The sequence below is a fragment of the Musca autumnalis genome, unplaced genomic scaffold (genome assembly GCF_047663935.1).
Source record: "Musca autumnalis isolate F117 unplaced genomic scaffold, ASM4766393v1 scaffold_4, whole genome shotgun sequence".
Lineage (NCBI taxonomy): Eukaryota > Metazoa > Arthropoda > Insecta > Diptera > Muscidae > Musca > Musca autumnalis.
Genome location: NW_027411977.1, coordinates 135,272,686 through 135,299,254, shown reverse-complemented (window position 1 = coordinate 135,299,254; position 26,569 = coordinate 135,272,686). Strand labels below are relative to the sequence as shown.

The window sequence follows — 26,569 nt, the reverse complement described above, 5'->3', positions numbered from 1 at the left end:
TGGCACGTAAAGCATAGTACACACGGTCCAACAAAACTGACAGTCAACGTACTTTTACGGCAATTTTCTGGCAAATAAAAACTTTTTGTTAGCTCGAAATGATTGAAATACACCATCTAAGGTATAATTTAGTGATTAGGAAAGTAATTATTCAGCTAGTCTTTGGTATTAACGAAATAGACCTCGATGACTGTCAGTTTTGTTGGACCGTGTGTACTATGCTTTAAGGAACACGTCTATTATGTTAAATTCAACAAAGACATAAATACAACTAAGACTAGACAAAATGCATGCAACAAAAAAATGTTTACGAAACTTTGTATAGAAACATTACCCTTAACAGGTTGCAGTTAATTCAAAATCGCAACCAAGGAGGAACATTACACGTAATAGTATCAGAAACGAAATTTATGAATTCAAGGATCTATTCAAGAATAATTCTATGTCAATTGGATCGGTAAATTCGGTTAAATACGTAAAAATGTATAAAAGAAAAAAATGTTATATCACCATATCGTGATATAACATTATGTTAAATTCAAAAGCCATTCACTGAAGAATGATAGCAAACAAAATGTCTTATCTTGTTGTATTTATGTCTTTGAATTCAACAAAGACATAAATACAACTAAGACTAGACAAAATGCATGCAACAAAAAAATGTTTACGAAACTTTGTATAGAAACATTACCCTTAACAGGTTGCAGTTAATTCAAAATCGCAACCAAGGAGGAACATTACACGTAATAGTATCAGAAACGAAATTTATGAATTCAAGGATCTATTCAAGAATAATTCTATGTCAATTGGATCGGTAAATTCGGTTAAATACGTAAAAATGTATAAAAGAAAAAAATGTTATATCACCATATCGTGATATAACATTATGTTAAATTCAAAAGCCATTCACTGAAGAATGATAGCAAACAAAATGTCTTATCTTGTTGTATTTATGTCTTTGAATTCAAAAGCCATTCACTGAAGAATGATAGCAAAAAAATGTCTTATCTTGTTGTATTAATGTCTTTGCTTGATATACAAAGTTGATTTTAATCAACCAAGACTAATATTTACGATGTCTAAAGCGCCCCATACACTATCAAATTGGCTTGTCCAGTGTGGATAAGTGTGTAGCTACACATTCAATCAGCTTTCAATCTACAGCCGAAATCTTCAATTTTTTCCTCAAAAAATCAACGAATTTAATATTTTTGTTATTTCTTCACAAACACAATTTTCTATTTTTCAAAATTGTTTTTTGACACTTTTGAAAAAAACCTATTCATCGGATAGACTGGGGTTCATTTTGAAAATCAAATCGATTTTTATTTTCGTCAAGCATTTCAAACTCACACACACTCTCAGATTTTTAAAAATTTACACATACAATTACAGGTATTGACAAGCCAAGTTGATAATGTATGGGGCGCTTAAACGATAAAATAATTCACTATTTGCTCAATAGTTAGCATTAGTAGCATAATTTGCTAACATTTTCAATATTAAACAATAAATTTGTAGTTTGCCGTATGTTTTTGAGACGAATTCAATTTACACCAACATCTTTTGCCGTTTCAAATTCGATCAGATGGGCTGAAGCATCTACCTTGGTAATTGTGCTATGAACAAAAATCAGCTGACTGCAATTTAAATCCTCCAAAGGTATATTTTTTACTGGATTTATTAAATCCAGTTGATGATTTGTGGCTAGTCTAAATGAGCTATAATATACATTAGTCCTGCGTACGTTCAGATTTACGAAATCAACTGGATTTCAAATGTCAATTCCATTGCATATATATACGTCAAATAAAATCCAAGGGATTTATTTGACATTTGAAATCCTGGAATTTCGTAAATCTAAATGTATTATAATTTTGCTGTTAAAATGCATTAGTTGTGTTCCAGAATTAAAAAGTTTTTTTTAGAATTTTTACCACTTTTGTCTATTTTGCGTTCCCTTACACCAAAACAAACAAAGATGTCAATATTATAAGATAGGAAAAGTCAATTGTGAAAAATTAACTGTAGAGGGAGTTAACCTCTGTTGCTATGATATCATAGCAACATTCTGTTAAACGAAAACTGTTACTCATTGGAATATTGACAAGAAAAACATTAAAACTCAAATTTTACGGCGTTGACTTTTGTTTTTTTATTAAATAAAAAAAAAGGAATAGTGAAGAAATAAATTTTAGCCACAAAACACGACGTTAATGTTTTCTGCCCCGAGAAATGGGAATCAAAAACGATTGGCATTGCTGTTATCAATTCCAGTGAGTTGTGTAGCCATCTGTAACCAAAATGTGGAACTATTAGCATATGTTTTTGGAAAATGCATTTGTTCGGGTCTTTATTGCTATACGTCTTTGAAACAAAGCACTATTTATATGGTTGTCGTTCGCCACATTTAATACTTTTGCAAATTTCTCCATTTAATAAAAGATCTGTTCGACAACTTCGAAAGTAAAAAGTACTTGCGAGTTGCGACTGTTTCTCATTTCTTTGGTACAAATTTATCGTACAGATTTTTTCTACATTATTTGACGAAATAAATGCCCTTTTATGAAATTTTCCCTATTTCACCTTACCATGTATTTAAAACCGCACATAAAGAGGAGATGGGAGTGAACTTAGGTAACTGAAAAACTATGGCTCTGTTCCAGAACCTGCAAGAATATACTATTTTGATATTTTGAAAAAAATTTCCTTTATTATTTTTTCTTTTTTTGGACAATTAATAAATGAACTCTTCTGTCCTGTCATGTGTAATCTCGGGCAAAAATTTATCGTGGTATTTTTTGTTTAAGAAGTGATGATGCACTTATTATTACTACACTTCTTTTAAAATGTATATTGCAAGTCATTTTGGAAATTACATATTGTTTTTCTAATTGTTTTGTCGGTCATTTGGTAAATAAAACGAATGTCTGGCCTTTAAATACCAAAGATGTAGCTAACTGCAATAAGTGCTTAGAAAAACACAAGAAATAGGTACGAATCTTTTAAATCAAAATCCAGGTAAGATGGAAGGAAACAGGGAAGTTTATTGCTGAAATAAATGAACGAAAGTCAGCAAGTGTTTTAAAAGCTATCGAAAGTGAGATAAACGTCTTTTTACTCACATAAGGTACTAAGGGGTCAGTTAAATATTTATTTTCACCAGTTGCAAGTTTGAAATTAGAGTTTGCTTTGCTTCTAAAAGTCAAAGGCAACTTAGTTCGAATTTGTCTCGGCCATTCTTTATTGGTTTACCAGAAATGACTTAATTTGGTACCGACGCTGAAACATCAAAAGGTATTGTGTTATTTTTTGTTTGAAAATGATGAGACACTTTTTTAAACGATTAAGTGACCCATAACTACTTTATATTGCAAGTCATCATGGAAATTACATATTGTTTTTGTTGGTTTGTATTGTTTGTCATTTGGTAAATAAATTCAACGTCCTGCCCTTAAATACTAGCTGCAGATATTTAGGTATTTATTTTGAAATGAGCATCTGTAAATTTTCTGATGGTAGATATTCTTCAAACTTGGAAGAATTCAGGAAATAGGTGAGACAAGTAACAAGGAATATCGATTGAAACGTGTAGATTATCAATGAAAAAAGTAGGCGAAAAAACAGATTAATTCCGACACAAACTACTCCACATCGCAGTTTTTAATAATATAAGACACTAAGCAGAAAACACGCCCAACGTTTCAGTAAAGTAGGGCGTCGTTTCTGATAAAAGAATAAAATAATAAGGAAAACATATTTTGAAATTTTCTTTATTCTTTTAACAGAAACGATTCCCATCTTTACTTATGTGTGCATGTGCTTTTGGCTTTAGGCCTGCGTACATAAGCTGCCTTGCCTGCTTACCCTGCTTACTTCTGATAAAAGAAAAGGGCAACCCAGTTCGAAATTTCCTCGGCCTTCTTTATTCTTTTATTTTTATTATGTCAAAAATGAAGCAGGAAAGCAAGGCAATAAGGCAGAGCAGCTTATGTACGCAGACCTTTAAGGGATATACCCCAGGCATTACCCCAGCAGTTTTATTAATTTCACATTTGAATTTTTAAATAGAGCATGGTTCACAAAAAACGCGTTGATTAATTTCCTAAATTTCCAAGATTCCAAGATTACGAGAGTATTTCGTGTAAATTGAAAGAATTGTTAGACAATTTATTGTTTGATATAAGTTTTGAATTATATAATATATAAACTCAGGTAGTCTTTGTCATGTATACAAATTATTTGGCCTTTAAGGCTTTATGTTATACAAATATGAATAAATAAATAAATAAAATGCGATGTCGCTTTTATTTCTGTAGTCAAATAAACGTTGATGACGAAAACATGAATAGAAAAATACTTAAGAACATGAACATTGAGAATCCTGATGTGCTATCAGTAAAAACAAAACTAAAAGTCCTCATAAGGCAAGAATTTAGTAAAATTTAAGGAATGGTCAGTGAAAACTTATGAAACTCGGAAAAATAGGATCCCTTGAGTTTTGTATGTTAATAACAACTTAAAATGGGTTTTCTCGAAATTTGATTTTTAACGTCAGTGACAACTCCAGCTTGAAAACTCATTAACCGATCGTATTATAGTTTTATGAGATTATTTAGGACATCAATATATAGTGCATCATCAAGCGATTTTCTTTTAAAAAAATAACTTGACTGTGCAATATTTCCGTAAAACCTAATATTTTGTATAAAGCGAATTTCTAAATTGAATTTATTTCGTTTATTCTGAATATATAAAAAACATTGAGCCGATTGCATATTTTTTATATAATTTTTTCAGATAACATATCTACACATTGGCATATTTTCAAGAAATTCCATACAACATTCGAAGACAAAATTCTATTTATGTTATCATGGCAACCATATACATATGTGTAGCATTTTTGCTATAAAATTAGTGAATTCATTCTCTTAGTCCATAGCTGCTATAAAAGATCTCCTTGCCGCTGGCCGTTGTCAGAGAAAACAAGGTATTTTGTTCACTTTTTGAAACGGAAAGTGACTACACAACTACATCGAAATATACACACCGATTGAACGAACAAGTGTAACGGATGTTTTATTTGAAATTGCTTTTCATTTGATTTAAATCTCTCAGTATGTGCCTTGGTATTTGTAGGTTGTTGTGCTGCCATAGCAAAAGTTCATATGTTCACTAGGTGGGAGGTTGGTTGTTGATGGTGTGCGTGAGGGCATGTTTAGGTGAAAGTGTAGTTAAGGAAACAATAAAGAAAACCTCCCGCCTTGTCATCGTTATTTGGTATTAGTTGCATTCATAGCTGATTTTAATTCTCTAGTATATTTGTTTTCCCTTAAGTTTTTTGTAGAGGTTTTATTTTTTGTTTTTAGTAAAAAATTGTTTGCATTCATTGTCGCTGTTCTGTCTGACAATTTTCGATTGTATTCATCGTTGTTGTAGTTTCCTTTTTCTTTCTTTGCAATAAAAAAGACGGGAACAAAACACTAAATATTCTTAATGAAGATTTATGAGAACAAATAATAGATTCGTCAAAGTAGATGTTTGCAAAAAAAAAAAAAACGACGACGACAAAAATAAAAGGCGGCATATTCTAGAAATGAGCATTATGAAACATCAATTGACATTTATTTGCATACAAAATTTTGGTCCAACACCACCAAGTACTATCAGTCAAAAAGAGGATTTAATAAAAAATACGTGCAATGGAAATGTGACAATTGGCAAAGATATTGAGAAAAAATATGTATCTGGGTCGTAATTATTTCAAAAATTAATCTACCGAAATAGCGCACTTTTTTGCACTTTCCAATTGTGAGACAAATAAATAAGAATAACGGGATCAATATATTCGAATTAGAACAAAAAAAATTAAAATTTTTACCACTTTTACACATTTTGCGTTGCCTTACACCGAAACACGGCATATTTTATAATCGTTTACCGTTTTTACGACTTTTTAAATAGAAGTCTCCCTTGTCACTACTGGGATGTTTGTGGGAAAAATTCTTATAATATAATAGGTCCGTTCCAGCAAGACCACTTAAGCGCATTTTACACTTGCGCTTAAAACGGGAGTTTGGGAGTTTACGTCATTTATTTAACAGATTTTGTATGGAATTGACAACTTAAATTATGCATGCTTTATAAAACATGTTAAATGTAAAATGCGTTTTAAATAGGTATTATGCGAGTATATGCAGATCTCGCTAATAAATACTGAAATAGACTCGTTTTTTTCGAAGATATTAAATAATAATGAGAAAATGAAAGACCTCAAACGTCAAGAATATAGCAAAGTTGTAGCAATAAACTGTGGGAACTTATGGATCAAAAAAAAAAAAAAAATGCTATCAATAGCAGATAATAATTTAGGAAAATATAAGAACTCCCACTATGATTTATATCATAAATTAAATAAAAAAGTACAATCCGCAATCAGGGCCGCGAAAATCTACAACCTTAACAAATAATGAAATCTCATCTGGATTTCATTTGACGTTTAACCTATGGATTTGACAGTTGAAATCGAGTGGATTTCGTAAATGTAAACCAAACATAAAGGTGTGAACAGAATGAAATACGCCGTTTTTTCACGCTCAGTTTCATGTCAAAGATTAAAGGCCAAGTACTACCTAATTCAAATGTGTAGACTCTAACGAAACTCACATTGCCTCATATTGGATTAAACAGAGATTCCAAAGACGTATCTAAGAAATTATTCACTGTATTAGCTAAAGAAATTTAAGTATTATGCTTCGTTTACATTTACGAAATCCACTGAAATCGAGTGGATTTCGTAAATGTAAACTTAGCATTACTGTCTTTAGACATACATTTACACTAAAATCCTAAATAAAAAAATATATGCATTTTTGAATTACAATTTTTATGTAAAATCGTTACTATTATAGTTTTAAAGCCTTTGAATTAATTTCGAAAATATTGAATACCTAATTTATAAATAATGAATATACAAATATTTACACGACATGGTATGTGCGCTACTCCAAGCTCGTTTGCTTTCATTTTGTATCTCCAGCGGTAAGCGCAAATCCACCTGGAACTAAAAATAAATTGCAACCAGCTAACCATTTGTAACGTACAAATTTCTTGGTTTTATTGGTACATATCAATAATTGAGTTTCGACCTGAAGTGCAGTTAAGGCAGGTCTACACGTAGATCGTTTCTCCAACTCCGTAAACCCTAACAAAATAGCAATCTTTGTCAAACATACATTGAATACAAAATTTAACACGAAATCATTGGCGACGACATTGACCACGTATTTATTAAAATCCTTTGGTAGGAAAATGCGTATACGCCTAACAATATCATTGATATTGGCCATCACAATGAGATCATGGAAAATTTAAGGTTAGATTATAATGACGTTATTATATCAGGCAATTTCAATTCAAACACATTGGACCCTTTTTACCAAATAACATGCTTTCAGTTGGTCTTTATGCTACTAACGACTGCATCCCTAACCATTTATCCGCAACGGTCACAACACACTTCTTCACCTATTTAATAACCTTGATGTGCTTATTTATGACAATAGCTTCTTTCCAGTACTTTTTTAATGATAAAAGTGTTAAAAGAGCAAACTGTCGAAAATGAGTTCCACATACACATTTTTCCAAAATGTACGGGAATGGAAAAATGGCAGAAACGTCAGAAAAACTGGAACAAATGTCAAAGTCGGCGAATCAACCAATCAGAAGGTGGCAAACATGTTGCACATTTTTGCTCGCCCAAATTTGTCGTGCAAAAAGTTTCTAAAGTGAAAAGTATTTAGCGCCATTTTGGTTCTAAGAGAAGTGAACATTTTGCAACTTTTTTGGTGTACGGGAACGCTTTTTGGGGAGATATGTTCAAAATGTGTTAAATGTGTAAAAACTTTTTAGTTCTTGAACGAAGCTCAAATCTCAGCTCCAAGTTATTCCAAATATGATTTATTGCTTCTCATCTATAACTTTTGGTTTGTTCCAGAATTGCAAGAATCTACTCATTGTTGCTGTTTTCTTCAATATCATAAAGGAAAAATTGGTATCGTAGTAAACAATTTTAGAAGAACAAACATATTCTTTTCGCGACCTTAGAAGTCTTAACTACATCGTCTTAGAGGATAATTTTATCGAAATTGATTGGAATCATTTGTTAGTCCACTTTTTAAATAGTAAAAGTGGAAAAAAACTGGAAAGCTCTAGCACGTAAAGGAATAAAGCTTGTATGGTATAAGTTTAGTCGATGAACAATTGGAATTTCTGCAAAATAATATTCTCTATGTACAAATCTTCTGTTACATTTATAACAAAAAATATGCATCTAAAAATAAACCTTAGTTTAAATCCTATATTATAGAATGTATAGCTGTCATGGATAAGGTCTATAAGAGATGAAAGAGATATAAAACACATGAGCTATATGAAGAATGTTCACAATATTTTTTTCACAATTTTTTCTAGGGTTCGTTTTTTTGCCATAACAATGAACATGTAATAACAATGAACATCGATTACACCATAATTGCGGCATTTAGAGAATTTTCGTGAAAATGTACCTTTGGCTCCATACGAATGTCATACTATGGAAACAATGATCGCTAGGTTGGCACGAGTTAACGTTATCCGATCGCCATAACATTTTATATATAAGGTTTTGGGATCAAATGGAATCGCAAATGGGTCGCCCTAGTGTACGTAAATAACCTATTTATTCACTTTACACTATGAAAGCCAAGAATTATAAACATGATTTTTTTCTATACCTGGAGGAAAATGTGTTCTGCAGAAAAGTAACTAAAAATGTTCATGCTATTTTGAAAGTAGCACAAAAAATGAGTGAAAACGAAAGACTTCCGTCTTAAAAATTATCTCAATACGTGATTATTTATTTGAAAGACCTTATTTAGTAATTTATATTGCAGGTTTTTTACCTCTAATCATGACACAATTACAAAGAGCTCCATCAATCATACTAAACGTCAAAGTTTGTACACAATAATGCATTTTGAAAACTAGAATGCTGATCAGTTGTTTTTCATGTACCAACTTCTTATTGCGGCATGACGAAACAACAACTTTAAGGAGCATTTTACCGCTATTAGTGAGTTGAAATCTTTTAGAAAGTAGATTTATTTTGAAAATTTCATTACGAGTCTCAATCCCTCCAATTGTATGATGTATGGGCGAGCATTACTTGCAGTTTTGATAAGATTTTTTATAGAAGATTAAATGAAAATATGAAATTATTTCATGATTTACTAGAATGGTATTTGTGTTTATACTCAATTTGTCGATTTAAGAAGAGTTTTTGTTTTTTAAACCAGAAACTAAAAGAATTGATGAGGATTTGTGGCGAAATCGAAACTATAGTCTTCTCTGCCTTTCCCGAAAATAAATCTACATACAATGTATTTCGCAATCACTCACTTTAATAAATTATTGTTTTAAAATTTCTAACAACAAGATTGAGATAAAAACGCCGTTTGCATTAGAGCTTTTTATCGGGTTAAGACTTGGTTTAGACTATGCACTTATACGATTTAAGTTGTCATTTTCATACAATATACATATGTTAAATAAATCGAGATAATGTACTTAATCATTGTATAAGTGTACAGTCTAATGCCAAGTTTAGACTTGCGCTCCAAAATCCACTTGATTTCACGAAATCCTGAAATACACCCCGGTGTTTACATTTATTTTTTGTTGATTTCAAACATATCACAATAATCAAGGTAGATGCATATGCGCAGCTGATCGAACATGAATTTTTTAAACAAGTTGTTGTAAATTGTATTAGTCATCAAAAATATACGACAATATAGAACTTTATTTCGAAAATTATCTATATATTTTATTAATTGTATGTAGTACTACCAAATAAAAAATAACGAATGCTTTTATCGTTGAGACATCATAATAATTAATTTTGATAGATTAAAGGTGTGTTCATGCAAAATATTACCATTTGCTGTATTTTCCCCGTTTAGTGCTAAAAATGCGTTCCCGTACCCCGAAATCTAGCAAGACTTGCACTTTTCTTTAAAAAATAGTTTCGAATAACACCCTCTTCCCCTGTTTTCTGCTATACAATTTTGACTTAGTAGAAACTAGCAGCATGTTCATCTAAATACGATAGCTGATACGTTGATTTTTTACATTTCTGCTGGAGTTTTTGCAATTTCCGCAGTTTTTCCGCTCCTGTATTTTTTAAGAAATTTGTATGGGGAAGCAATTTTTGACAATTCGCTCCTTTTTTAACATTGCCATTAAAAAGCACGGGAACACAATAGTTCTGTTCCTTTACGTGCAAGAATCTTCAATTTTTACCACTTTTTACTCGAAAAGCGTTCCTTTACTTCGGACACCATACAATTCATATGGGAACAGTTTACAACTTTTACTACTTTTGCCGGTTTTTTTTTTCAAGAGTAAAGGAACAGACCGAATGAAAAATAGCATTGTGACAGATAATTTAATGGCTCTGTTCCAGAACCTGCTAGAAGCTAACATTTTTTATTACGATAGCATTTTTCCCTTTATGTTATCGGAAAAAATAGTAAAAATTAGTAGATTCTTGCAGTTCTGGAACAAACCAAATATTTTTTTCACATTAGCTTTGTTCCTTTACCTGCCTGAGGTTACCATTTCTTACCATTTTTAACCTGCAAAGCGTTCCTTTACTTTAACAAGCATACAATTTATATGAGACCAGTTCACCACTTTTACCATTTTTTGCCACTGTTACCAGTTTTTAAAGTAAAGGAACAGGCCAATTGTTTACAAATTTCTATACAATTTTTTTTGTTGCAGCAATGGACCATCTATCTTGTTTATTGTAATACGTGAAAAGTGTTGCAACTTTTGGTACTTTTTAGGCAAAAACAGAGTTGTATATCATTTGTACTGTGATTTCGATGTTGATTTCGCTGAAATCACGAAATGAAATGATTTCATTTTTGTATGCGAAATCATGATAAATTTTGCTTGATTCGGACCGAAATCACGGAACGCCTTCGAAATCGTGAAACGACGATTTCAACTGTCAATTCCATTGCTCAAACGTCAAACGAAATCTCATCTGAAATCCATTGCATTTCATTTGACGTTTAACCAGTGGAATTGGCAGTTGAAATCAAATGGAGTTTAAGGGAACTTTTCTGTGGTTTTCAAACAAAACAACATAAGTCGACTTATGTAAATTTTGAGCTATTAATGCCACGTAGTTGTACTTTTTGAGAGAATTCCATATCACATTTCCGTTTTTGAAAACAAAAAATGTTCCGTTACTGATTTATTTTTTGGCAAAACTACGTAAGTGGGCCGTTCTACAAAATAATTTTCGTAATAAACTTATTATGTGGACATAAGCAGCAATAAATCCCAAACATTTTCATAAAAAGACACAAGACGACTTAGGTCATTTTGGATAAAGTTAAAATATTTATTGATTCTCTTTCAAGTGAAAACGACGTAAAGCTAAATGTGCTCTTTTGCATGCTATTTTATATAACTTTTCTGCTTTTATGTAGGTTACTCCATAACACAAGTCTCGTTGCGTAATTTTTATGAAAAAAGAGATCAATGGAACAAAAAACAGCAAGAACTACAGTACAGTAGTACAACAAAATGAATAAATAAGTACAAATTCATAAAATTCTAAAAGTGTATTATATATGTATGTATCTATAATGAATAATTTACTATTTCTAAATAACATTGGTATAAAGAATATTTTGATTTTGTTTTAGTTTATTTTCGTCTTCGATCGTTATTTGATAATCGCCTACAAAATTGATAACATTTTTGATATAAAAATTTTTTATTAATAAACATGTATAAAATTCAATAAATTGTAAAATAATTTTCACCGAAAAAGAACACAAGTGCACATGGGTTTTTCCATTTTGCTCCGCTCTTTTCAATAGAAAACAACAACATGAGTATAAATGTGTCATGAGTATAAATGTCCACTACTGCAAGAATCTACTAATATTTTCTATTTTTTCCGATAACATAAAGGAAAAAATTTTATCGTAGTAAAAAATAGTAGCTTCTGGAACAGAGCAATTGTTTTCGCTTCTCTGAAAATTTCGATTTTTAGACTTATGTCGTTTTCCAAGAAAACCACAGACTTTTCGGTTAAAAAATGGTAACAACTGGAAGACCTCGGTACATAAAGGGACAGAGCTTTTATATCTGCATTAAATAGTTAATAACTTGTTTCATAAATATTTCCGTAGACCAGGCGGCGACTGTTATAAAAATTTGAAATTCTAAATCAATAGCCGACAGAATGGATGCCCGGCTGTCTGGGGCAGATTGATTTTTACAAACGATATTACAACATACATATATACATACAGGGCCCGAAATAAAGATAGGTTCACAGGCAAATGTGTAATTTTTTCATAATTCAGATGACTTTTATTGGAATTTATACTTTTATGTTATGGAGTTGGGCACTCTCCATATATAACATTTTTGGTTTTGACACAAAAAATAGTAAAATTTTAAAAATTAGTTCCTTATTTTTGTTGCGAAATAATTGGTCTGTTCCAGTACTGCAAGAATCTACTAAGTTTTACTATTTTTTCCGATAACATAAAGGAAAAAAATGTTATCGTAGTAAAAAATAGTAGCTTCTTGCAGGTTCTGGAACAGAGCAAATGATAGGTTCAGTGCGATTGTGGAGAATTTACACTTATAAGTTTGAGGAAAACTTTTTACAAGTCGTTGATTTCATGGATCGTCAATGTCCAACGAGTGATTTAGTTCCGTATTTCATGTGATCGAATTATTTTCAAACTGCCGATAAACCTATACTTGTTAGAGGCAAGGACCGTTTCAAATTGCGTGAAAGGAGTTTTAATTAAGAAAATAAATCTATAAAATTTTAATATTTTTTATTTTGTGTCAAAACCAAAAATGTTATATATTGAGAACATGTGGAGTGCTCAATTCCATAAAATAAATTAATAAATTCCAATAAAAGTCATCTGAATTATGAAAAAAATTAGAAATTTGCATGTGAACCTATCTTTATTTCGGTCACTCTATATGTACGGCGAAGATACATGTATATTTATTATGCCCCGGTCTAACGGATGTTCAAACACAACTGCAATTGCATTTTAATTATTTTGCTAAAATTTCTCATTAGATGCAATTATCATTGCCTGAATGCACTATTAAAAAAAAGAACAAACAAACCTCCGATTTAACAATAATCAAAGCGGAAAAACAAAGACAAAAGAACAAAATAAATGAACCATTCAATACACAAGTTACAACAATCATCTCACAACAACAGCTAAATCAAAATGAGGCAAAGAAATGTTTTAGAATTTTTGTTTTTCAACAAAATGTGAGAAATTCATGATTTTTATTAGTATAATTATTATTGTTGTTGCTGTATTTCTTCCTCTTATTTTGATTCTACTTTTTGTTTTCATTTTCCTACAGAGTGAGTGAGTGAGTGAGCAGTTTTGACCATTGATTGGGATTTTCAAAGAACTTGAACTTGATGTCGGTGCGACGATACAATCGAGTACCTTTACGTCAGATAACCGTCGACCAATAACAACATCATCTATCAGGCCAAGTCAGCAAGCGTCAGCTATAAAATAAAAATGTTAAATGTTTATTGCCAACAGCAACAGTTTTGAAATTGTGCCAAAAACGAAATGTTGTTTTTGTTGGTTTTGATTTTATTTTGAAAGGAAAATATCTGTTTCTAGACGACATTAAACGTATCGGCAGCAACACATACGCTTTGATAACATCAGAACATGAAAAAATATTAATATCATTTGATATATGTACGTACTAATGTGTATAATCTAGGGGCGCGTTGTTGAGGGATTATGTTATATTTCCAGATTTGTCTTTTTTTATTGTATAATCAAAGGTAATAGATTTCGTGGGAATTAAGCAATTGGTTTTTTTAAACAAGTAAAATATGTATGAAATTACTATTAGGAAGAAAATCTGATTTGAAAATTTATGCAAAATAATCAGTTCGCAGGACAAATACATACAATGAGCATCAAAAGTTATATTATCAGTATAACTAACATAAATATTTTAATATATTTCGTAAAATATTTGAAATTTATATTTGCTCGATTAGTTTAAATTAAACTTCACATGCATAAATATGAAATATATGTAAATTGGTTTTAGATATTTAATCGGTTCCAGAATCTGCAAGAATGTACTATTTTCAAAATTTTGACTTCCTTTTATAAATTTGAAAATTTTTACATTTTTTTGTGTACAGGAAGCCACACAATATTTTTATTAAAAAATAGTGTGCGTGCGATTTCAAATGTCAATTCCATATGTCATATGTCAATATGTCAAAGAAAATCGAGTGTATTTAAAGCTAGGATTTAGTTGACGTATACGCTATGGAATTGGCATTTGAAATCGAGTGTAGATTTATAAATCTAAACGTAATATTATTGTGCTAAATTATGTTAAATTCATTAGTGTTTTTAAGAAATTGTGAAAGCGCAAAACTTTCGATTTAATTTGTATTGAAAGTGTAACTTTAAAAATATGTGATGAACGTTTTGTTAAATATCAAAAATATCAGATTTGTTTGTCGTTTAACCAACAGATGTAAATTACCAATTTAATTTTCAACAAAAATCGTGCCACGTTAATATCAAATTTGTTTCAGTCGATTTTCTATTAACGTATAGTGATCGGCTCCAACATACATTAATGAGACATAGGAAAATGGAAAACCTATGCAAAGATTTGGGTCAATCGAAGCTAATTTTACTACCTTTTAATGAAACTATATATGTACATACTAATAAAGGTATATGCAACTAAAAACAACTCAATCGAATTTTAAATTTCCACACGCCGAAAAATATATGTTAGAAATATGTTTGGGTCCAAACAAATATTTGTTTGGGACTGATAACAAACAAATATATGTTTGCAACATTTTGTATCATATCTCAATTTTATATGTTTGTGTATCAACATATTTTTTATGTTAGAACAAATTTTTTATGGGTGGAGAGGATTTTTGTCAAAGAGAGTAATAAGTTCGTTTTGTCTTTCTTTTGAATTTTTTATGTATCTATGTGTCTGTTGTGCTTTAGATTTTTTCTAATCATCAATAAAACACCACCATTTATAAATTTGTATATGGGGATTTCTGAGTGAAATCGGACACTTTTTCAAGATGATGTTTTTGATTTCCTTTATTTTTTGCTGCGGTGATGCTGCTCATTAGCAAAACATTTTAGTATATTTTCAGATTTTTTTGGACTAACCGCTCCAGAGATATCGCGCCTTGAAAAAGTCAAATTCTGTAAATACTACATGCAAAGAAATACTCATAACTTCTTTAATATTGGTCCAATTTGAAAAAATCTTTTTTTGTATGTTTTGTTGTTTTATTAGCAGTTAAATAAAAAATAGCAACAAAATTTACACAGTGGGCTTGGATGCTATTTCCGCGATTTAATATTTAAAATCAATTTTTAAAGATGTTCGACCCCTTCGATTTTCTTTAATTTTTTTTGTATTAAACTGCGTTCAATTACAAAAATTTTAAGTCATATGTGGTAATGGGATTCGGACGATTACTATTTTTTCTGAATTTTTTAAAATTTGTCAATTCAATTTTTCCTTTATAACTTTGTGCAAAATTTATTAATTTATTAAAAAAATTAAAAGTTTCATTTTTAAACATTTGTTTTGATTTTATATTTATGAATTTATCTCAAACATCTTAAAAACAGCATCATTTTTCGATTTTGAAAATGCATTAGCGAAAATTCCATTAAAGCCCACTGTGCATTTTTTTCTATTTTTTATGATAAATATATAATATATAATGATAAATATGTACTCTTAGCTTCAAAAATACAGGAAATACAAATTTTGGACAAAGGTATAAAGGGAAATTTGTACTGACAAATCTTAAAAAATTCAGAAAAAATACTAATGGTCCGAATCCCATTACCACATAGGACTTAAAATTTTTGTAATTGAACGTAGTTTAATATAAAAAAAATTTAAAGAAAATCGAAGGGGTCGAACATCTTAAAAAATTGATTTTAAATATTAAATCGCGAAATAAAGGAAATCAAAAACCTCATCTTGAAAAAGTGTCCGATTTCACTCAGAAATCCCCATATATGTTATTGATAACCAGTAATGGGTACTTTACACGATATGAATTTTACATATGAGTTGTCACTTCTCCCTTACAAAATGTATAAGCAAAGTGACAACTCATATGTAAAATACATATCGTGTAAAGTACCCATAAGCGCTTGCTGAGAGCAAGTGAGCATACATTTCAATGTGTTTCACATTGACATTTACGCTCCCTTGCTCTCAGAAGGCGCCCACTGGTGTATGTGTTTGTTTTTTTTTGAGGCTTTTGGGTTTGTATTTGTTTGCACTCAAACATATATTTGTTTGCACCCAAACATCTATTTGTTTGCAGGACCCAAACATATGTTATGTTTGGGACTGCTTGCAAACAAGTATATGTTTGCTGCAAAATATGTTTAGGACATATGTTAGAGAGGCCTTTTTTCTGTGTGTTCGTGATCTCACTGAGACATACAAACTAGATCTGGGATACCTTTTGCGATTTCTCAATTCATCAGGCTGGATTTAAATGAAAATACAATATAACAAAGCATTAATCACTGAACGAGTGGTGTGGTTTTCAAAATCTCTCCTATCGCGCTCTCATTTACTGAACAATTTTATTGTCGAACAATAATCATTATACATTTGTACACAATGTTTTTTTATCATACAGACGTGCTGTCGCCCGAAATAAAGGCCTTATATTATTATGTTTGTCTGGTTACCCTAAATTTTGTAATAATTTTTACCAATTTTTGCTGGAAATCGTCAGTTAACACAAAAGTCCAGCAAAAGAGAGCGATTCGAGTGAGACATTTTGACAGTTCTTTTACTGAGAGTTTGCAAATTCTTGCTGGACAAATTTCTTCTAGCAAACACTTTCAACTCTTCTTCTTCCTGCAAACAATAAATCAGCTGTTTATAATTATTCTGTGATTTATGTTTGTGCAAATTGAAAACAATTTTATTGTGGAAATAAGCTAGTCAATTGTTTTGTTTTTTGGAGAACCAAGTTGCAAAATTGAAAATTAATTTTTTTCTGATCCTCTTCTTTTTTATTTTTAATAAAATATAAAATTTTTGCTTGTTGGGTTTCTTTAATGGCGGACTAATTGTTCTGTTTTGGCAAATCAGTTGATTACTTGCTGGTTTTTGCAGGGAAGGTGTCTGTTTACTTCAGAATTCGGCACCTCTTTACTCGCGAGCAAGCAAAGAGAGCTTCTCTCTCCACTCACTAATTAAAAACCATGGACTGACAACAGTGTTTGCTCAAATTGTTGTTGTAGTGCGCCGAATGCTGGTTTACTTCTTAAATTTTTCTTGCTAAAGAGAATAAAAACTCCTTACTCTCCGAGAAAGTTCTTGCTGGACAGTTTTTGCTGCAAAGTAACCAGACAGACCTATTGATGATTTCAAAAACTGAAGATCCTAACAATTAATGGAACAGACTTAAATTTTGTATCTTTTAAAAGGGTGCTTTATTAACATTTCATTATATGAAAATACAATTTCATGATTTTCTGTTATATCTTTATTTTATACCTAACAATTTTCCAGCGAGTCGTAGTAATTATATAAACAAATTTCCATACATATAATACGTCTGTACAAAGAATACAAAGTATAATATAAACTTTTCTATAGGTATATATATGAATAAATATATATGCACATTAGAGTGACCCAAAAAAATGTCGACTTGATCCAAAAACCTTATATATGAAATTTTATGGTGATCGGTTAAGGTTAACCCATGCCGTGGCTAAAAAACGATTTCTACAAAAAATTTTGAAAATTGAATCGAATTTTGATATAACTATACAGAGCTCAAATATGCATATTGGAGCTACATCAAAATGCGATCCAATTTTCAAAATTTCTTGTAGAAATCGTTTTTTAGACACAATAATGAACTGGTAAAATTTGTTTAATCGATCGGACCATAATTTTGGCATTTAGAGAATTTTGGTGAAAATGCATTTTTGGTACCATACAAATTAATATGGAAACAAAGATCGTTAGGTTGGCACGGGTTAACCTTGACCGATCAAATGGAATTTTTTCCTTTTGTTTTTTTTTGGGTCACCCTAATGTACATATGATATACGAAAAATCTTTTTTCCCACCCATTACTACCCATTACTGCTATAACAACAATAATAGTTTTTATTGGCACCAAGCCCCCTATCATTGTTTAGACCATAAACAGTTTCATTGACTTTTGGAAAAAAAAACGAAAACAACAAAACATTGGGGAAGAAAACAGCTGAGAAGAGAATTGAATGAGTCGCGAATTGTGTGTGAATATGATGTGTTATAATATCGAGTAAATCTTTCATTTGCAACTATGAAATCTTTCATTTGCAGATTACGTAAGTCTGTGTTTAGACACACAAATTTATCGGGAAAGTAAATTGAGTTTTTTGGAAGAGAGCGGAGAGGAAAGAGCTCCTCAATACTCTTTCCTACCCCCTATTGCCTAAAAACTGAATTTACTTTCCCGAGAAATTTGTGTGTCTAAACACGGACTAACAATGACAGCTTCTTCCGCACGATGCCCATATGGATTGAATAATAACATCGTTATTAGATCGTTAGAAGAGTAAATGGATAGCAGATTGTGTGAAAAAAAGAATAAAAGAAATTAAAAATTTTACAGCCAGTTTCTGTATGTCGAAAGAAAAATGTGTGCGAATGAAACACGCCTGAACTTTAGTTTTCGAAATAATTTTACCTTTGCTTTTACTTCAAAACAAAAAACAAATTTGAAAAACACGCAAGAGTTTGGAAGTGTTTCTTTCGCACAAATTCTTCTTTCGACATACAGAATCAGGCTGTTAAAGTTGTGTCAGTCAATTTGTCCTGGTTCACACTAGAGTGAATTTCGTTCAAAAATTGCTTGAAATTAGATGTTTCTAGATCGAGTTCCATAGTAGAGTAAAATCATGAAATTGCTGTAGTGGGGAATTCAATCTAAAAACCCCTAATTTCATGATTTTTTTTAAGAAATTCACGCTAGTGTGGATAGGGACTTATTTGGATGTTTACCGCACGAACCAATGAAAATCGTCTTTTTTAAATTTCGGAAAATTTGTTTTAAAAACCATGGAAGTTTCCGTGTTTTTTTATGTAGGCGGTTTTGATTGATAAAAACTTGTAAAAAATATCACAACAGTGAGGAACATGACTGAAGTGATAATTGTGAAAGCATTTGTTTGGGAACCCAACTAAACATGCTAACTATTCTATAACAATTTTGTGGGATGCCCTTAATGCTGGGTATTCTTAGAGTCACGATTTCTTAATAATAGAAAATTCAAGAACTGAATGTTATGGGAACCTTCATATGTATGTATGTATGTACATATGTGCATAGCTTATTTTCTTGAAAGCATACATTATCTATGTATCTATCTATTTCTTGATTCAATTCGTTCGAACTACTTATACACCTTTGTTTGCTTCTTTCTATTTATTTTTGGTTTGAAAAAAAAAAAACACTTTAAAGAGGAAAACAAAACACAAAAAAAAACTTAACCGTTCATTACTTCAAAGTGTCAAACATTTTTATTTTTTTTTGTTTGTCTTCTATTGACAATGAACATCTGTGGTATTAGGGGAAAAGTCAATTTTTGTGAAAGCAAACAACGTCAACATCATATGTACAAACGTCAGATTATTTTCTTTTGTTTGTATATTGAGTTTTTATTTTTCTCAAAAGATGTAATTATTTTAAGATATTTTTTAGAATGTTTGCTTTTTATGATAAATTTTATCAAAAAATACTATGTATACCAGTGCCGTCCAGAATATTACCACAAAGAAAATTTTTCGATTTCTCTAAATTTCCCTTAGAAATTAAACCGATTTTCAGCAAGATTTCTTATAAGAATGTCTGCACATTTTCTTGTGCTAAAGGAAACATTTGATTCATTTCATTGATCTAACTCTCTCCAACCTAGATGACTCAGTCATCAGAAACTGGAAGGTATCTGACAAATGTTCCTTCTCGGACCATATGAAGATACTTTTCGAAATCTCTTTTGATGGAGTCCGCCAAATTCCTTATACAAACCCGAGAAGAACAGATTGGTTAGACACCCAGCAGACATCTATTGAAAATATAGAAACAGCTGAAGAGCTTAATAGAACTGTGAACAATCTTACCAACGTTCTTCTTCGCTGTCATAAGAATGCCTGCCCCATAATTTACCCTGGCAAGAAATCCCATCCGGTTTGTTGGAACAAGGATCTTGGCGAACTGAGGAAATCCACAAGAAGATTATATATTAGAATGCATGAGACTAAACTCGACATTGATTGGGACTCTTAGAACGGGAGTTCCAGTAAATATAAAGTCTTGGATTAATTTCTGTGAGTCGATAGAAGAAGTCAACGACGAAGCTAGGTTTCGAAGAATAGTCTCCAAGAAACCCAAATTCAATGGGACCATCAAGAAACCATATGGTACGTGTATCGATTCTGGTTTTGAGACATTAAGCCTCCTAGCAGTGACCCATTTTCTAGGCAGCAAGGACCTTGGTATCATTAACACTGAGTGTGACGACTTCCAAATCCAAGCAGATATGGATAAGGATCTCATTGGAAAGGTGGTTGGCAGCAATAAGATAAAATGGACACTCAAACCCTACTAATCACCTGGTCCAGATGGTAAAACATCGGTGATGCTTTAATTTGCATTCCCGCGAATATACCAAATCCTGAAGGAGATCAATCTATCTTTTTGTGTGTACCTGGCCTGTGGAAAGAGTTGAAAGTCACACATATCCCTAAAGAAGGGAAATCTAGTCACTCCACACACATTAGCCAGATCTCCTTTCTCCTCAAGTCACTTGAAAGATTGATTGACCTGGGGATTAGGAGTCATGTAGATACCGCTCTCACCGTTGCTATGGTTACTTGTGATCAGCAACATACTGACGGAGTTTATGCAAGGAGCCTTACCAACGATGTCTCGTTGGACCAAATATCGATAAATGTCCAACCGTCCAGCAACCACAAAATATTTTGTGGTTGCCTGATGACTGACAAAAATGAACGGCCACACTGGCAAGCAACCGATTATTTGAGCAAATCTGACACTCAAAACTGATCGTGTGTACCCCGCTTAAGTCCGATGGTAGTGTGCTCCCAGTACTACACCTTTTTCAGATGTAATTCGAATCATTTTAGTTGTAATTCGAGAATTCCGTTTGTAATTCGTAACATTTTATTTAAAATTCGAGAATTCCATTTGCAATTCTAAACATTTCAATTGTATTTCGAATTATGTATTCCATTTGTAATTTGAATTATTCTATTTGTAATTCGAATTATTCCTTTTGTAAATCGAATTATTCCATTTGAAATTCTAATTACTAATAATATAATTCGAATTTCAAATAGAATAACTCGAATTACAAATGGAATAATTCGAATTATAAATGGAATTATCGGCTGCAATGGAAATGAAAGGTTGAGGAGGGCACTCTATTCGTGTAAATATTATATCGGGGAAAGCTGGGGACTGAAACCATCGCTTATATACTGGATGTATAAGACTGTGATGAGGCCCAACCTATTCTATGGATATCTTGTCTGGTGGCCCTTTCTACGCCAGAAGTCGACATCCAGCAAAATGGACGACGTGCAAAGAAAAGCCTCGACTCTAATAACGGGAATTGTTAGAAGCACTATAGAACGGTGCCTCCCTATTTTCGGTATTTTGAAGATTGTGGTCTCAATATTCCACCGAAATGGATAAAATTTGGACATAGTTTTCGTTGGGGGTATAAAACTTTCTCCCAGAAATGTGTCGGTATAGGTCCACACCTTCATATAGAACGGTACCTCCCGATTTTCGGTATTTTAAAGGTTGTGGCCACAGCAACCTACTGAAATGGCTGAAAATTGGTATTTAGTATTTGTTGGAGGTAAAAGCTCTTCTGACAGAAATTCGTCGGTATAGGTTCACGTTTCGATATAGCCCCCATAGAACGATATAGCCTCAATATCCCACCGAAAGACTAACATTTGTTATTCAGTCTTCCATGGGGTTATAAAATATTCCAGAATAGAATTATCAGTATAGGTCTGCGGGTTCCTACACCCCCATAGAAGTGTACCTCTTGATTTTCGGAATTTTGAAGGTTTTGCAGAAATATCGAAAATTTGGTATTTAGTATTCTTTAAGTCTAAAAACTTTCCGCCCCCCTGTTTCCGGTATTTTGAAGGTTGTGGTTTCAATATTGCACCGAAATGGATGAAATTTGGTACATAGTCTTCTTTGAGATTATAAAACTTTCTCCCAGAACTGTGTCGGTATAGGTCCCATTCTTCATATAGCCCCCATAGAACGGTACCTCCGGATTTTCGGTATTCGGAAGTTTGTGGCCACAGCAACCCACCGAAATGGCTAAACTAAACTAAATAGCAAATTTCGGATTTAGTATTTGTTGGAGGTAAAAGGCTTTCTGACTGAAATTCGTCGTTATTGGTTTAAGTTTCGATATAGCCCCCCAACGGTACCTGCCGATTTTCGTAATTCTGAAGGTTGTGACGTCAATATCCCACCGAAAGACTAAAATTTCCGCGGGTTCCTACCACCCCCCCATTGAAGGGTACCTCTTGAAGGTTTTACCGAAATATCGGAAATTTAGTAATTAGTCTTCTTTGAGTCTAAAAACTTTCCGCCAGAAATGTCTAGGTACAGATCGACGTTTTGATATAGCCTCCATGGAACGGTGCCTCCCGAAATTCGGTATTTTGAAGGTTACCCACATTATTTTACTGAACTTGGTATTTAGTCTTCTTCATTACCGAAGGGAAACTAATTGTTCCAATTTATGTCATTTTTACGTCTCGTAGTGGAGGGTTAACAAGTTCGGCCTGGCCGAACTTTACGCCATTCTTACTTGTTTACGCTGTACCTACATTTTGGTCCAAGATTGGATGCGAATTGGTATTTATGGTTCCCAGTGGTTAAAAAATTCTCCATCATAAATTGTGGACGTTGGCCATTGTGTTGGCCTCATATGACGGTACCTCCCGGTTTCAGATATCTTAACGTTGTTAGCTCACCGATTTAGGTATTTAGGTTCCCAGTGGTCAAAAAGCTTCATTACCTAAAATTTTGGGCATTGGTACATTCGTAACAGAAAAAAAAACTAATTCTTCCAAATAAGTGCAGTATATTTCATGGTGGACGGTATTGTAAAAGTTCTAGCCACTAGTTTTTTGATATCTACTGCTTTTAGTGTTTACAAATCATCTGAATAAAGTAGAATTTTTTGAACCTGGATATGATTTTCAACATTAATTTCATAAACTATTAAGACTTTTTAATATTCATATCTTGTAATTTCGATGCGGATAATACACTTTTTGATTGCTCATTCAATGAAACTTTTACAAGATAGAATAAAACCAATCAATATACCGTCCCCATTTAGTTGGGACATAAATATCAATTAATCGATAAAAAAACATAATGGCTAGGATAAAAAGGAAATAGGGGATACATATGTATTTATGTAGTTGAACATTTTTTTATTAACAATTGTAAGGGCTAAACATAATAATTTGATTGAGCGATTGCATGTTTACTTTTGAACAATTTCTCTACAAATAACATTAACTGAAATGTCATTAAAAGGACATCCAAAGACAAAGAACACCTGGAATTTATTACAATATGGCATTCTTTACAAACCTGAACCCCCACCTTGCCTCTCTCATATAAAAATAATGTGGCACAATGACCATTAACATGTGAATAAAGCACAATTACTTTCAGCCATAAAATTTGAAAAAAAAAACACAAAAAACAACATGCAATGAAGGTCAACAACTAATGGAATTATTACGAAATACAATTGTGTTGAAATAAGAAAATAAAATACCCAGGATGGTAAAAGAAGTGAAAATAAATTGAATTTACTTAAATGGTTGGATGACGTGTTTCCTTCCATTGTTTCATAATATTTTGTTCTAAACAAAAATTATTTAACTTGACTTGCATTGATTTATTCTTTGTTCTTGTTCTGATGGACACCTAGACGCTAAGATTAGCCGATTATCTAGGCGCTTGTTTGCATTTTGCATATTGTTTGTGTTGCTCCATAGTATTTGAAAGATTGCCAAAATAATTTTCATTTAATTGTTTGTCTTTCAGGCACATCAAATATACTTTTGAAAGATATGTAGGTATATATAAGTATATGCATTTATATATGTATTTCAATTATTTAATATGTATATTATTTTTATATATTGCTTAATTTATGTATTCATGTAAACGTGAAATTATATATGTTATCCTATTTAATAAAATTTTACAGTCGAACATTTCTGCAACTAACACCTCTATAACGATTTTTTAACACGGTAATTATTCGTCCCCAGCAGCTACGTTGTAGAAGATGGACTGTATAATCGCAAAAAGTACGTCGCGTTGAATATTAGGTATGGGCGTAATACCTATCCTACCACAAAAGCGCTCTTGGGGCGTCCGTATTACACAAATACGTCATGATCGAAATCCCGTTAAAAAACCGCTATTAAAACATATAAAACCTTTTTTTCATTCGTAGACACAAATTGTTTTACCCGCTATTAAAACAAATTAAAGCCTTTTTTCATTCGCAGAAACAAATAATTTTCCTTTACAATAAGTTGATTTTTATGATTTGTTTGGCTTTTGTTTTCAAAATACATACAAAACAAACACATACATATACATATACAAAACATATTATACGTTCTGACAGAGTTGAACTTTTTCAACTTTAAATGAAATACGCTCGACATGGGTTCTACTATTTTCTTGGAACTTAAATGCCGTACACATTAGAGCCTTTTTGCCGGGTTAACCTTCTTTGTGAGGATTTATTTGACATATAACCAATGGAATTGACATTTAAAACCCAGTGGGTTTGTTAAATCCGGTTATATATAAACGTACTATTACTGTACGTTTGCAAACGCACCATGGGCACAATGACAGGTTTCTGAGGCAAAAATATATTTTTAAAGTCATATACATACATACAAGTAAAAAAGGTATCAGTCGGCTTTGCCGACAGAGATATACCCTCAGCCTATGTGAATTGAAACTTTCATTTACGGACAAATCGAATGTATTTATGGTCTTTTCAGTATTTTGGATATTTGAACTTGCCGATAGTAATGTGAATTAGGACTAAAATTCAAAAGTGTTGCGGAGGAGGTACTTGAAGGAATGGACCGACATAGTCTATTATGGAAGTGGATCTTATTTTGGGAGTCATATCTTTCGATAGATATCACGCCCACTAGACATTTCAGTTGGGTTATCGTACAACTTTTGGACCAGTATGGAATTGTTCAAGGAAAACATAAATAGGACCACAACTAACAGCATCGGTATACATTTCCAAAGGATCTTCGAACAGACCCTAAACTGCACTTAGGGACAAATATTGAACTTTTATGGGGGAGTTACCCTAAGGAGAAAACCGATATACATAGGCCATTTTAGGAGTTAAACTAAATTTGGACAAAATATTAGGAGATCCAAAGTATGAACCAAATTGGTAACCCCGTTCAAGAGATATCGTGCATACCATTTTAGCGACATTTTTTAAAATATTGAGGGAAGTACCGGAAGTTGTGAACCGGTATTGCCCATTTTTGAAGTGAAACTAAGTTTGTACAAAATATGACGAAGGCCAAATTTTGGACCAAATAAAAGTTGAACTAAATCGGTCACTCCCTTGAAGATTTATCGTGCGCACAATTTTTCCGAACATTTTTGAACTTTTGTGTGGGAGGTACCTGAAGGAGTAGACCGATATGGCTTATCTTCGAATTTAAACTAAGTTTGGGCAAAATATTACGAAGGCCCAATTTTGGACCGAATCGCCAGATCCGTTCGAGAGTTATCTTGCCCTCCAACCACTACACACGGTACACGGTGTCATAGGGTTTTTTTGCAACTTTCAGTCTATTTTCTCAGGAAGTATGTATTTGCCTCTGATGAAACTTGCATTGTCGTATGGGGGGCAGTGAATACAAGTTGTTACAACAAAAATCAAAGCGATTCGAGAGCAGGTCCTAAACTGAACTATAACTATATCTGAACCGATTCCTACCAAATTTTACAGATGTGTTTTATGCCCGTTATAAGCATCGGGACGAAATTTGAAAAGTCCAGCTGCTCCTAGTGACTTGTTGCCTAAAAAACCTGTCACACAATGTCTAAAGTTTCGACCAAATCCGATACTAAATTCGTAACTTAACGATCTCATAAGTTATAGTTATCTTAGGGGGTTATCATGAATGAAATTTCCCCGTGAGTTTTGTTTTTCCGCCGTTGCAACTTAAGGGAGAAAGTGAAAAAATTCACGGGGAATTGCCTTTCATGATAACCCCCTTAGTCTTTTGG

General features: G+C 32.1%; 1 protein-coding gene and 1 long non-coding RNA gene across 4 annotated transcripts in view; one reads left to right on the top strand and one right to left on the bottom strand.

The window, feature by feature from the left end:
* Argk1 (Arginine kinase 1) overlaps positions 1 to 26,569 on the bottom strand; it is a 119,463-nt gene that overhangs the window by 30,149 nt on the left and 62,745 nt on the right. The window lies entirely within an intron of this gene.
* On the top strand, positions 5,692 to 14,850 carry LOC141402718 (uncharacterized). The gene is made up of 3 exons (XR_012412704.1): positions 5,692 to 5,814; positions 6,915 to 7,378; positions 13,480 to 14,850. It is a non-coding gene; the product is annotated as an uncharacterized lncRNA (long non-coding RNA).